The sequence below is a fragment of the Pleurodeles waltl genome, chromosome 6 (assembly GCF_031143425.1).
Source record: "Pleurodeles waltl isolate 20211129_DDA chromosome 6, aPleWal1.hap1.20221129, whole genome shotgun sequence".
In the NCBI taxonomy this organism is placed as follows: domain Eukaryota; kingdom Metazoa; phylum Chordata; class Amphibia; order Caudata; family Salamandridae; genus Pleurodeles; species Pleurodeles waltl.
Window position 1 is genome coordinate 421148267 of NC_090445.1, and position 15188 is coordinate 421163454.

Genomic DNA, 15188 nt, shown 5'->3' on the forward strand with positions numbered 1-15188 from the left:
TTGCACTTGACTGAAAGCAACATTTATATAACGCTTTGGATCTATCGCCATTTCTGACACCTGTTTGGTTATCACTGCGCATTCACATGACCTGTTGGGTTTTCTGTTTTGTTTCTCTTTTTGTTTTGTTTCCCAGTTGGGCAGGAATGTAGTGTTGGCTCAGGGGTGGATCACTCCACTCCTCTGTGTCACGCGGGGGATTACGGACGTTCCCCGTGGAATCCAAGCCCAGTGGGCGCGTCCCCCGTGACGTACTGAAACACTATAAATGTGGGGATCGGGGGGGGAAGTATTCCTGGTGAAGAACTAGTTAAGTTAATAAGAGAGCATCCGTAAAACGAGCGCGAGTCCGAGTGGTTACTGGAGTTCGCAACTCTAGAGTCACCAGCACTGCTGAACCGCTAAAACACAACTCTATAGCTCTACGTGTTCTCGATCTGAAAGTACATCTGGGGACACCGTTCCACTTTCACAAGTGTCTGAAGAGGATAGCGGGGAGTACAACCTTTGAAAAGCTGTCTGGAACGTTTCCACCTTTCTATTTGCTTTTTTTTTTTTTACCATTAGCAGGGTCCACTGAAGAGGTTTAAGTCCGTTCGGAAGGTGATGGCAGAGCATGGGCTAAAAGCTTCTTGGGTGGACCCAGGAACCAAGTTTGGCCTGAATAACTTTGCTGTTGCTTATGAACCTTTGGCTAACTACTACGACGTGAGTATCCGCTCCCACTCTTTCTCACTACAGCTTCCTTGATTCGCTCTCTCCTCCTCTCTTCACTGCACTCGGTTCAGAGGCCGAAGAGCTCTGGATTAGACAGACTGCAGCCCTCCATGGACATGTGCAAAACAACCACTCAATCGAGTTACCTGAGCAAAATAAGTTTTTTAACCGAAAAAGCCAACTGCCGATGCAAATATTGGTGTGACCTTGCATCAGAGTGATCTATTCACTCAGACATTTTGGAGAAAAAATTAAATCTCAGTTCTCAGGTCCTAGGGCACTGAACTACGCCTAAAGTTAAGAGAGTGAGCGACTGGCACATTGGGGCATGTCAGTGGCTGTGAGCCAGTAGAGCGGGGAAGGAGCCCCAGGACTGCCGCAGAAGAACCCAGAAAGAGTTTAGGCACTTATTTAACGTAAAACTTTTTGATTCTGTAGAAAGTGCCGCCAGTTAGTGTTACCTACGCCACAGCATAAAGAGGCCACAGCACCCTGCTAGCCATCGATTGAAGAAACCCTGGCACTTGAAGGCCTCGGGGTCATAGAAACAAACCTCTTTGCTCTACGGCGCACAGTTTATGGTGCACTTGCGGCACAAAAATGATGCGTAATTCTTCAATACAATACAATATACGTTGTGGGATTTGGATCTATTGTGTACAATACAATACAAAGTTTGAGCTTTGGGTCTGCCACTTGCCCATTATTGGATTGCCACCCTGTCTCTCTCCATTCTCTGTTACTTATTAGATGCTTTACCTTCCTATTCTTTTTGGCCCGTCCCTAGCATTTTTATATAATTTCTAAATGTATTAAGTTTATAATAATGTATAACAAAAAAACAATTCCATGATGGCCACCATATGTCTTGCAATATTTTTTTGTTATAATTTGACAAAAACTAAACAAAATTGCTGCCTGTATGTGCGCCTGGCCTGTTATCCATTTCAGTTATAATAGATCTGTCAGCAGCAAAAGGACTTGTACCGAAGACTGTTTAGACGGCGCCACTGGTTCTTAAAGTATCCCCTTGATACACCTTACCTCCCCTCTGTTCTGACATGCCCTGGATGGAGGTGGGTTATGAAATGAAGCAGACGGGTTCCTGCTGGATATCCACCTATGCACTCATTATCTCCTACACAGATGTCATACTATGGAGAGATCAGCATCGGCCCTCTGCCCCAAAACTTCCTGGTCCTCTTCGACACTGGATCGTCCAACCTGTGGGTGCCCTCCGCGTACTGCCGGAGCCAGGCCTGCAGTGAGTATTGCGACCCAAGGGAACATAGCTGCAGATTAACTGGGCACGTGTTGGAGGCATAACCAACTAATAAAGTTTTTTTTACATTTGTGATCAGAACATCATTATGGCCTCAGTGACTCCGGTCAAGTGCAGGATGTATGAGTTGTTGTGGGTGGTTGACGGGGCCGTTCCTGTAAAATACTCACAAGGCTCCAAAAAGTAGACCAATTGTTTTTGGAGAGATGGTGCTCTTAGCTGCCAACATTTATAGTGTATGTAGTGTATACATGACTACAGGAGTTGTGAAAGAAGCTCAAGAAACTTAATAAACAGACATATGAGGGACTGAAGGGGACATAAGACAAATACTACAGATGGTGAAGAAATAATTCAAGAAGTGATCAAGTGGTGACTTTTTGCAGTGAAAAATGCATTCAGAATTAAAGGTTGCATATGAAAGGGGAGTAGGTGTTGCCCATCGGTGAGAGGTCACAGACTGGGGGTGATAAATTGGGACAGTATAAAAGTATTTTTGTCTTAAACAGTGGGAAATCTACTGAGAGACGCCAACTAAAGTGTGGGTGAGTTTGAGTGGTTCGATGAAGTACTCGAAAAGGCCTGGAACACAGACAGCAAAGCAAAAGGACTGAAATATCCACAGTAAAGCTAAAGACGCAGTGTTTGTATGTAGAGACATGTGCTGTTAGTATGTACACTGCACGCAGGAAGTAGACGGGCTCAAATACCTTGTCTGCTCGCACGTTTTTGTGGGTACCAATCTATATTAGAGAATATTGCAAGTTTTACTTTATTTCTGGCTGTGGAAGCCCTAAGCATTTTAAACAGGTGCGTCAATAAGGCCAATGGCGAAACAATGCACACTTGTGGGCGTCCAAATCTCTTTTAAGATTGTAGATTTGTAGGTCTACAAGCAACATGTTCAAATGTCATGGGAGCCAAAGGATCAACACAAATACAAACCCACCCTTATAAGCCTTCTGGCTTTAATATAGGCTGTTCATAGGAAACAACTAACGCCTACTGTCTTTGTTGTAACTTTTCATCATAACCACTATGGATATATAATGCCTGAAATAACTTTTTTTCATGAACCAATGAAAGATGTTAGGCCGTAACAGAGGTCCTCGCAGTTCGCCCCCCCAGCTTACCCATACTGGAGGGTGCTCCCTCACCTTTTGTTACACCACTGGATGTTATAGACATGATTGGTTCCAGTGCTTAATTTGAGCCGGTGGGGGGGCCCTGGCACTTATTTTTGAGGGGCGTCACTTATTTTTTTGCATCAGGCACTTACTGCGAGCAAAAGACACTAATGGAAAAGACGGAGGAAGAGAAAAATGGAAAAGCATCACAAAGGTAAAAAGCAGAAAGCTGCAAGAGTGAACTGAAGGGGAAGAGAGTGGCTGTAAGTGAATTAAAGAGGCCCGAGATGGCTTTAGTGTTACGCTACCTCAGTATTCTGTTCTTGCACATTTATTTGCAGTAGCCGCATGTTTCAGAAGAGAGCTTGGGGCACCAGCACGTTTTTATTTACAAATTAACCACTGATTGGTTCATTACAGAAAGTTATTTCCAACAATACAAGGCACGCATTAGGCATACAGTCATAAAATTAAGTAGTCAATTAAGTTTAGTAAAAACCTCTACAACCCCATTCATCAAGACTTAACCAGAATCATTACAGTGAAAATCTTCTATCTCCCGGGCTTGTCAGAGGAGGTAACCAACACCAAAGCCCTTGTCTAAAATGGTAATGTGTGAGAAAATTCGAAGTAATGAAAAACTATATGCATCCTTTAACCCAGTGAGATAACAACTCCCTCTTAAAAAAGATGGGCTACATATGTATTACTCATAATAAATTCATCAGCCTTATTGCCTTTGTCATAACCTTTCTTAACAAACAATAGAGAACATGACATCTAACATACTTTTTCCTAGGAAACAAATAGGGCCAATATCCTTGTTCATTGGCTTGCCACTATAACTAGCTCAGGCCTATTATACTGAACATGAAATGTCCCACAAAGTAACAACCATCAGGCCTACCACCATAAAATTGCAAAAATGATGAAAATACATGTTCGCAAAACACTATACAACTCCTTTTCTGACGGGTTAACAAGGATCAGCACAGTGCAAGTTGGCTACCTCCAGGGTTTGTCAAAGAGGATAATCAACATCAATACCTTTGCATTCTACAGAAATCTGTCAGTGTACATGTAAATAAATATCTGTCCAAAGGTATTTTTACAATGTAATCATAATCCACCCTTAAAGGCCAATTGGATTTAACATGTGCTTTTCACAATAAGTAAGTCGGGCCTGCTACTTTTGTCATAAGGTTTCATAATAAAAAAGATCAGATCCACTGCATCTGACAAAACCTTTCTCAATGAACGAATAAGTCCTATCACTGTTTCTTGCATTTTAGGGGAGCAGATTTATAACAAGTATGTCTTAACTATGAACGTAAACTTAAATATTCTGTGTTAGAAATGGGGTCTCTAGTTGCCAGTGGTTTGCACCTTGCCCAAGTAGGGATCCTCACTCTAGTCAGGGTAAGAGAGTCACACACCTAAGACCACCCCTGCTCACCACCTTGGTAGGTTGGCATGAGCAGTCAGCCTTATCTCAGAGGCAATGTGTTAAGTATTTGTGTACTCAGACACACACACAGAAACACAGTGAAAACACCACAAAGGTATGTCACACAGGTTTAGAAAAATAGCCAACATTTATCTGAGTAAAGCAAGACCAGAACAACAAAAATCCCGCATACACAAGCAAATGTAAATTTTTTTAAAGAGTAAATCCCAATAAAGCCCTTAGGAAACACAATAGCTCCAACTGGGACTATCATAACATTGTTGACGGAGTTGTTCCCAACAGTATGACGCCACTCGCGAAGGAGTGCGGTGCCGGTCACGAAGTCGCATGGACCCCCAAGTACAGTACTTTTGAATATTATGAAACAAAGACGTTGCACAGAGGGAGGCGAGGAGTCACTTGAGCCGGTGCAGCGTCCGTTCCTCACTGCTACTAGGGAGGTGAGGCATCGGTTCCTTACTTCAAGGCAGAGTAGGTGAGGCGTCGGTTCCTTACGGTTGCAGGGGAGGTGATGTGGCATCAGTGGTGAGGTGTTGGTTCCTTACGATCCGGCAGGGTCGATGAAGCCGGCGGGTCACGACGCGATGGGACCACCTCTCGAGGTCGCAGGCACACCACAGGGCCATGGAGGCTGCAGCGGAGTGGGTGTCACGGACGTCAGTGACACAACACTCGAGCTCACAATGTTGCAGGACTTCAAAGGCGCTATATCCACTTCAGGCCAGCGACACCGGATCTGTGGCATCAGTCATGGTCGTTGCACTTCAGCGTGGACTAAGGCATCGGATGCAGGTAGTGGCACAGAGTCGAACAGAGGCGCCGGTTCTAGAGCCATACAAAGTCGATGTGCCTGGTTCTTGTTTTCACCAGAACTCACTTCCAAGGGCCCAGGAACTGGATTTGGCACCACTTGGCTAGTCAAGACTCTCATCAAGAAAGCCCAGGTGCTGGCAGATGAAGTCTTTGATGTCCATAAAACTTCAAGCCCTTGAGGCAAGCTCAGTTCAAGCCCTTGGAGAACCTTGGAAAGCAGGATGTAGAAATCAAAGTCCAGCCCTTTCACTCCCATGGCAGACGTAGCAGCAGCAGCCCAGCACAGCAAAGCAACAGGCAGAGAGGCAGGTCCTCCTCAAGCATCCAGCTCTTCCCCCTGGCAGAATGTCCTTAGTCCAAAAGTATTCTGAAGTTGTGGGGTCAGCAGTTCAATATACTCTCTTCTGCCTTTGAAGTAGGCAAACTTCAAAGGAAAGTCTTTGTAGTGCACAAGACCCTACCTCTACCTGTCCTGGCCTCAAACACACTCCAGGGGTTTGGAGACTGTATTGTGTAAGGGCAGGCACAGCCCTATTCAGGTGCAAGTGTCAGATCCTCCCTGCACTCTAGCCCAGGAAGACCCATCAGGATATGCAGGACACACCTCAGCTCCCTTTGTGTTACTGTCTAGAGTAAATTCACAAACAGCCCAACTGTCAGCCTGACTCAGATATGTATTCAGCAGCCATGCAGAGGCATAGAATGGTTAAGCAAGAAAATGCCCACTTTCTAAAAGTGCCATTTTCAAACGTACAATTTAAAAACTAACTTCACCAAAAGATGTATTTTTAAATTGTGAGTTCAGAGACCACAAACACCATATCTCTATCTGCTCCCGATGGGAAATTACACTTAAAGTATATTTTAAAGCAATCCCCATGTTATCCTATGGTAGAGACAGGCAGGCCTAGTGAAAACCGAATTTAGCAGTATTTCACTATTAGAACATGCAAAACACACTATTGCATATGCTACCTTTCAAGTACACAGCACCATGCCCATGGGGCTGCCTTGGGCCTACCTTAGGGGTGACTTACATGTAGTAAAAGGGAAGGTTTGGGCCTGGTAAGTGGGTGCACATGCCAGGTTGAACTGGCAGTTCAAAACTGCACACACAGACACAGCAGTGGCAGGTCTGAGACATGTTTACAGTGCTACTCATGTGGGTGGCACAATCAGTACTGCAGGCCCACTAGTAGCATTTGATTTACAGGCCCAGGGCACCTCTAATACACTTTACTAGGGACTTATTAGTAAATCGGATATGCCAAACATGGAGACAACCAATCACCAACTCAATTTAGACAGACAGCACTTGCACTTTAGCACTGGTCAGCAGTGGTAAAGTGCCAAGAGTCCTAAAGCCAGAGCTAAAATTAAGTTCAGCACAGGATCATAACAGGAGGTCAAAAGTCAAAAAGACAGGGGAAACCACGCCAAAAGCTGAGAGGTCTAACATTCTGTTATCAATACTTCAATAAAATCTAGACAGAGCCACCAACATAGTGGCATCTCCTGGAAAAGGCAATCCGTTGGCCTCACTATTACCACTATCACCTGATATGGCTTTGTGGGGAGTTGGAAACCAGTAGGCACAGTATTTAATGCTGACTTCCACCCTTTAGCCAAACTAGCTCTTGGGCAGTAGCTACCTTCACTATTCACCAGACTGGGGGAAACTGCAGCCCTGGAAACAAGCAGTGGGGTTCTGAAGTCTTGGTTCTCCTTAACCAGACTGTTCGGGAACATTATACCCTCCCCATGCTTGTCCCCAGGGCCAGCTTTACTACTGTTGGTCTCCAGTGCCATAATCTTTGTTAGTTCCTCCAAAGTGATCTCCACCCATTATCTCACTACCCATCCCACAAAAATGTCTCCATCTCTCCTTGACCCCTCTCACACATATATTTAATCTCTAGTATAGTGCTACTCATCCCAATTTAGGGTGTCAAAGTGCTTTATATCACAAACATGCACAGACATACAGAGACAATTAATCATACAAGGGTCTAAATAAATGTATAGGAAATGTTACATGAGACAATGAGGGCTACAAGGTATAGTAGTCACTTTTCATCCTTACTGGTAGGCATTATATGTGCTTGGTCTGGCGAAATGAAGGGGCAGATTTACTAACTCAGTAACCACAGAGCTGTGCTGCATTGCATCAAAGGGAGAGAACACAACAACACCGTATTTTCTAAGAGATGTCACTGTTGCTCTCTTTCCTTGCGCTGGGGCACTTTAGGCTTCCTTGTACCAACACACAGACCCTTGCACCATAGTTTGCTCGAAGGGTCCACTATGCTTTAACACTTCTCCAACTTTGTAGGTGTGCTGTGCAGCGCAGCAGAGCACACATGCAGAGTTGTAAAAGTATGGAGAAAATATAACTTTTCTCCATTGTTAAGCCTGATTCAAAGAGGTGTAATTTACACAAATTGTTTTCTACCAATGTTAGTAGATAGGGACTGGTGTCCAAATCCTTGAGTGATTGCATTGGAATGTCAGTGTACCACCGAAGGTATGCCCCCTTTTCGCAAAGTAGTGCAGAATGCTAGTTTATGCTACTTTAGAACTACTTTCTTAGGCAAATCAGGATTTTGCTGGAAGGTAAATACCAAAATATTTCTTTGCACCAGGTTTGATTCACTTTTATGATGCAAACCTTGGGCAAAGTGTTAGTAAATCCGACCTACAAATCCACGATTTAAAACACAGCACATTGTTTGGGGTTGTCTACACTAGCAAAAATGTATAATTATCCAAACAAAGCCTTTTTAACAACCTTAGAATAATAAAACATTTGTCTTTAAACTATGACTGGTAGTTTGCCTGAATCTCTTTGATGCTGGTCCATAGCTCTCTGTGCTATCTTAGAAAGGTTATATTTTTATAAAATACAAATCTGTGATCTGCATGTTACACATTGTGCCTTGCAACGGAAACATTTACCCCTCCTATGCTACGTTATGAGGAATTAAAACTATGAGTAGAAAAATCACAGATCTACCCATCACTTAACGTTAAGCACCAGAGTTATCTTGTCATTATTATCCCCCAGAAAAATGCTCTAGACATAGATCTCTTCAAGTTATCCCTTGACTCTTCCCCAGCACCTGGGTGGGCACTGCATCCCAACTGCATATTCTCTAATCTCTGCCACTTAAGAGACCGAGTACAGGGCACATGAACGAAAGTGAAACATTACTGCTAAGTGCTGCTCAAGCAAAACTAGAAGGGGCACAGGCTGACACAGTGGCACACCAGAGGCAGGTCAACAATAAAAAAATACTTTTATGCTGCGTCAATAGAACTTCAGCGACAACTATCTTGACAGGAACAAGTGCAGCACAGGCTGCAGGTGCTGCCCCGCAACTGCCACCAGTGATTTCAGGCACTAATGTTCAAGTGATTAACTCACTCATGTAGGAGCCAGTTTGCAGCGGTATTGAGTTGGAAGTGAACTAAATGAATGTATTTTTTTATCTTTTACAGCCAACTACCCACTCTTCAACCCCAGCAAGTCTTCCATCTACTCCAGTAACAACCAACAGTTCTCCCTGCAGTACGGAACCGGCAGCCTGACTGGAATCCTAGGATACGACACAGTGACGGTATATGTCCTAACTAGCTGCTTTTGAGAACGTTGCAATGACTGGGGCAGGAAGGCTTTAGTCTTTTCAACATATATCTTGCTCTGTGCTAGCAGTCTTCTTGTGAAAACCAAAAAGTACCTCTGGAGGTGCCATATTTAAGGGAACCTTAGTGCATTTTGGGTAGTATCAGATGACAAAAAATGCAAAGAGATCTAGCCCCTGTTTAGGCAGTAAAAGGAAATAATTGTTCAGGGTAGCCATTTTTAGGTCTCGGCTATACAGTGCATGCGCTGTCTCGAAGACGCATGTCGTTTTCAATCTGTGGGCTTCAGTCACCCATAGACTTAACATTTGCTCACTCCACTGTCGCTCTTGTATTCTTTGTGCCCATTTGTCCACGGATGCATGGTCATGCCTCTTCTTGTGTTTAGCACCTCCCCCTAGAGATTGCCCCAAGTACTTGTGTCTTTCCACACCTTTCATCTTAGGAGCTACTTTTTTCTTTGCCGTTGGGCACTCAACACGAGTGCTCCTGTTTTTACAAGAGCCTTCCCACCCACGCCAACCCTGTTGCTTCTTTTCCTTCACGGAACAGTTTTATTATTCACCTCCTCTTGCCATTTTTGTTCCGTTCTGAAACTTGATTATGGCGTTTCATTATTTAAAAAAGATAAAATAGATACCGACATTCCGCTTCACAAGCTTGATTTAGTTGCAGAGCTCTCTCCCTGCAGCTTCCAGTCTGCCTGTTGCGCCCTCCCTTCCTGTCCTCCCCCCTTCCCTTTTCCTCTCCCAGGAGCTTGTTACTTTATTCTATGATAGTGCCCCTGCCCCTCCATGACCCCTTCTGCTCCCAGTCTCTGGCAGTCCATCGCCTTGCTGCTGTTTTAGGTTTTAGGAGTATGGTCTGTGCCCTCAGCCCCCACAGGTACTACTGCAGACAGATTATTTTGTATCCCGACACGGTTGTAGTGCTTTACTTGAACACCAACTACATTACACAAGGTCATATTAATTTGAATTAAACAGTGAGCAGCACAGGGTCACAGAATGTTGAGCTGACCCTGACACTCAAACTGGTTCCCCAGTTCCAAAGTTGGTAGCTCGGGTCCTAACGCATTCCAACTCAAAAGCAATCTAAGGCCCGCAGGAGTCACTTGACAATGCAGCCAAATGATGTATACTGCGTCCCACACTCAGCTGGCCTTTGAACGCAATAAGCATTCAACTCTCCATAATTCAACACAATGCCACACATTAGAGTGCCACACAATTCCACAACACGCAAATCAACTACAATCAACACATTTCAACATCTCATAATTCCACACCACACATTTTAGCTCCACATCATTCCATTCCATGCCACATAATGACAATCCAACAAAGTCAGCTCCACAAATTTCCACTCCACTTCACAGAATACCACTCCATACAAAACCATTCCATTACACTCCAGGTAACACAATCCAACTCCAGATAATTCCATTACACATAATTCCACTCCAACCTTCGTAGTTACACTTCACGCCACATAATTACAATTCACATATATCCACTCAGCACCAAAACACATAATTACATAACAAAGTTGACCTCCACACGTGCCACGTTTACACTCCACATAATTCCACACCATGCCACAGAATTCCACACGCCACACCACACAATTCAATGCCACACAATTAAACATCACGCAAAATAAGTACACCAAACTCCATACCACATAATTACACTCCACATAAACCCACTCTACGCCAATTAGCAACACACCACATAAATACACTCTGCACCATGCCACATAATTTCACTCAATATAATTTCACTCTACACCCCAGAATTCCACGCAACAGAATTCAACTCCACATAATTCCATACCACGCCACATAATTCCACTCTAAAACCCATAACTGCACTACACACCACATGCATCCACACCACAGAATTCCACACCATGCGACATAATTCAACACCACGCCATGCCATGTAATTCCACTCAGAACACACCACTCCACGACATACAATACCACTACAAATAATTACACTACACTTAATACAACATAATTACTATCCACAAAATTCCACTGCACATTGGGCCACATAATTCCACTACACATAACTCCACTCAACGCCACACAATTCCACAACAAACAATTCCGCACCAAGCCACAGAATTTCACACCACATAATTGAAATCCTCACAATATAAATACATCATTCCACATAATTGACCTCCACTACATGCCACTCCACGCCAAACAGTGCCACTCTACGTAAATTCACACCTAGCAAAATAATTCCACTCTACATAATTCTACTCTGCACCATGCCACATCTTTACACTAGTCATATTTTCACTACACTCCAGTCCATAACACATGGCTAAAAGACATTGACAGTTACAATGCCAATAGCTCTCGGATTGCCGAGACCTCCTGGCTCTGCCAATGCTTGTTTTTAACAGAGCAGACCCAGGATCTGCTGCTCCTTATATGCCCTTTGTGGGGTAGAAACCTCCTGCAGGCCTCAGAGCTTCAGCAGAAGTGACAGGGGGTCTTTTACCCAATATGCCACGGGCACTACAATTAGAAGCCAATCAGTAGATCCTTAATGTCTGGCATGTGTTTCTTTTTTTTCAGAGTCTCTTACAGATGGGGAGATTTGTGCTAAAATGATTCCTTATTGGTAGAGTCGGACTAGGACACTAAAATAAAAGTAGTCCTCACTAGTGAATTAGAAAGCTAAAAAAGTGGCCCGTGTTTGCAAAGTGGGCAGGTTGCCCTTGTAAAGACATGCTGTGTAACTGTTTTGTAAAGTATGTGTAGTGTTGCGAAGGGATGGGAATATCCAAGGCACACTTTGCTGTAGAGCCGGGCGAGCCAACGAATTAACAGGGGGAACCAAGTTAATGCACGAGCTGTGCCCTAAAAATGTTTGCGATGTAGGTCATACAACATCAGAGCACTATGATAAAGTCTCTTCGAAGTTTAAGAAAGCGTATTTCCTTAACATGTAAAAGCTTTAACATGAATACGTCACATTATAATACTGCACTGAGAAGTACTTATTTAAGTGATGGTTTTTACATATGAACCAGTAGTGAACTAGGAGAGAACACAGTTGTCATTTAAACTCTGAACGTGGCCCAAACTATCAGAGAGCAACATTATAGTGTATTAAACACAATAGCAGCGGCATTCTGAACGCACGTTTGAAAGCGGTTTCATACGCGACAATGAAGGAATAAGAGTTTTGGTGGAATAAAATATTGGCCTAAAAAACAAAATTTATGCGTGAAGCTGCAATGCATCCACGTTTTCTGCTTACACTTTGTACCAAACAGCCAGACTCGAACCTCGCAACATACAGGCACAGGGAGGGAGGGAGGCACAAGGCACATAAAAGATCGGCTCCTCATGGGCTTGAGGTTCTAAGAGGACTTCGAGCTGAGCCCGAGCCAGGCTTCAGGCCCAAGCCTGGCTCGAGCTTTCAGTGGCTCACCCACCTGTGCCTCGCACAGAGGGAGGTTGGTCGCCTACCCATTGGACGTCTGAGCTATTGGCCCGCCGGACTTATTGTCGTAAGAGAATAAAGGTTATGACAGATACAGGACATTGTTCATTTGATAGCAGGCGACTGGTGTGTCCTGTGTCATTTGTGCGCACTAGACGTGCATGCGCGGCGCTACAGTATGGAAGACTGCCTGGATCTGAGCTTGCTGTTGGCAAGGTTTGTTTTAGAATCAGGGAAATCGCCATTAGAAACTCACCCTGCAGACGATACAACAGGCCCAGAAACAGCCGAAAAACGGCCCACACACGGGCTTGTCAGACCAGCCCGCCGAGCACTGTCTAATTCCACTATAGGCCACTCCGACCACGCTTGTTGGTTTCACTTATTCAAACCAAATAACGAGAAAGATAAACTACTAATTTCACGGATTGCATTCGCAGCTAGGAGTAACCCTGGGTCTCGACTTGCACCTGAATGACCTTTATTACATTTGTTGAATACCCTCTTCCAGATCCAAGGCATCTCCATCACTCAGTAGGAGCTTGGCCTGAGCGTAAATGAGCCCGGCTCCAACTTCGTCTACGCTCAGTTTGACGGTATTTTGGGCTTGGCGAACACCACCATCTCTGTGGAAGGGGCGACCACTGTACTGCCCGGCTTCATACAGGAGAACCTGCTCTCGCAGTCTGTCTTCGGCATCCACCTGAGTGGGTGAATACCAAACTCCAGACAGGCTCCCAGACATCTCTCCTGCATCCCTCTCATACTCATTTCCATCGGTGTTCTCCTTCAGTACAGGTACTGGGGGAGAGGCCTCAACTTTCACGTCTAACTTTCTTTTACGTCTTCTCGTCTGCTCCAATTATAAACGGGACACACAAACCAAATAGCAAGGCGTGAGCACCCCAACTGAAAAAGTTCTGACACATAACATTTTGATCTTTGGGGGAGTCCTTTTGTGCCACGCCCACTTCTCACATTTTCTCTTGGACCAGAAGGCCCTTGTCACAGGGGTTGCAGTTAACTGCTCACCCATCCCTCCTTGAAAGGAGATCTCTTATGTGGTGTAAGTGCAGCCATACCTCAGTTCACCAATCCGTACTTGTCCGTATGACTCAAATGATGCTCTATGCATTACAGAGGTCTGAAGTAAAGCAGTAATTTGCATCTAAACATGTTTGTGTATTCCACCAGCCAATCAAGTTCCCAGTACAGAGGCGAGGTCGTCTTTGGAGGAGTGGATTCCAACTGCTACACGGGACAGATCTCCTGAACGCCAGTCACACATCAAGTTTACTGGAAAATCGGCCTCGAGGGGTAGGAATCTACAAAATGAACACTCGAGCCATTTGTTTTTCTTCATCTCCCCCGTGTGCTGCCTCCTGGGGTCTGCTGCATCTGTAAGGGGCAGTGCCTCGTTTTGGGGAAAGACTGTCACGAGGAGAGAAGCCTCGAGTGGATCATGCTCCCCCTTTATTTCCTAGATCAATGGTTATAAATGTCACATGGCATCCGTGGGGCAGTAAACAGTGTGTTTTTCTAGTCGGTTCTGTCCGATGGCCATGATATAACGGTACATTTAAACCTTAAACAAGCATTGGCAAAGCCAATGGGTCAAGCCTATGCGAGAGCTATTGACTTTGGCAATGTGTTTTAGACATGTTGTACAGCAGTGTGGCTGCTGTTCAACCTGACTAAAAGTTAGTTGGGTGGGGTAGATTGGAGTTGGGTAGATTTTGGTAGAGTGGAAGGGGGAAAATTGAGGTAGAGTGGGGTAGATTGTCAAAGAGTGGAGTAGGGGTACCATTGGGCTGGATTGGGGTGGAGTGGGATAGATTGGAGATGGGGAGCTGGGCAGATCAGGATGGTAGATTGGACTGGGGTAGATTAGAGTCGAGCAGACTGGAGTGGAGGGGTTTGGGGTAGACTAGAGTGGGGCAGTGGGGTAGATTTAGTTGTGGTGGAGTGGACTGGAGTAGATTGGGGTGGAGTGGGCAGATTGGAGTAGAGTGAGATTTATTGGGGTAGACTGGAGTGGAATGGGTAGATTGAGGAAGAGTGGATTGAGGTAGATTGGATTGGAGTGGGGTAGACTGGAGTGGAGAGGAGTAGACTGGAGTGGAGTGGGGTTGATTAGGGTGGGGTGGAGTAGATTGGGTGGATTATGGTACTGTAGGTTGGAGTGAAGTGGGGTAGATTGGAGATAGAGAGAAGTGGGGTCGTTTGGATTGGGGGTAGATGGGAGTGGAGTAGGCTGCAGTGGTGTTGGATAAAGTGGCAGGGTAGACTGGAGTGAGACAGTCAGGAGTGGGGTAGTTAAGAGTGGGGTAGATTGTAGTGGAGTAGGTTGGAGTTGGACAGAGTGATGTGGGGTAGATTTGGATTGGGCAGAGTAGATTTGAGTGAGGTAGACAGTAGTTTGGGGTGGAGTGGGGTAGGGTAGATTGCAGTGGGGTGGGGTGGTGTGGATTGGGGTGAAGTGGGTTAGACTGAACTGGAGTGGGGTAAATTTGACTGGAATGTGATAGACTGGAGTGAAGAAGAGTGGGGTAGATTGAGTAGAGTGGAATGGAGTGTGGTAGATTGGGATATAGTGGAGTGGGGTAGGTTAGGTGGACTGGAGTGTGTAAATTGGAGTGGAGTAGATTGGAGTAGGGTGAAGTGGGGTA

The 15188-nt window shown here is 44.9% G+C and overlaps 1 pseudogene; it reads left to right on the top strand.

Annotated features, from left to right (window-relative positions):
* Positions 1–488: 488 nt before the first annotated feature.
* The window catches only part of LOC138301951 (gastricsin-like), a 32510-nt pseudogene continuing 17810 nt past the window's right edge, over positions 489–15188 (top strand).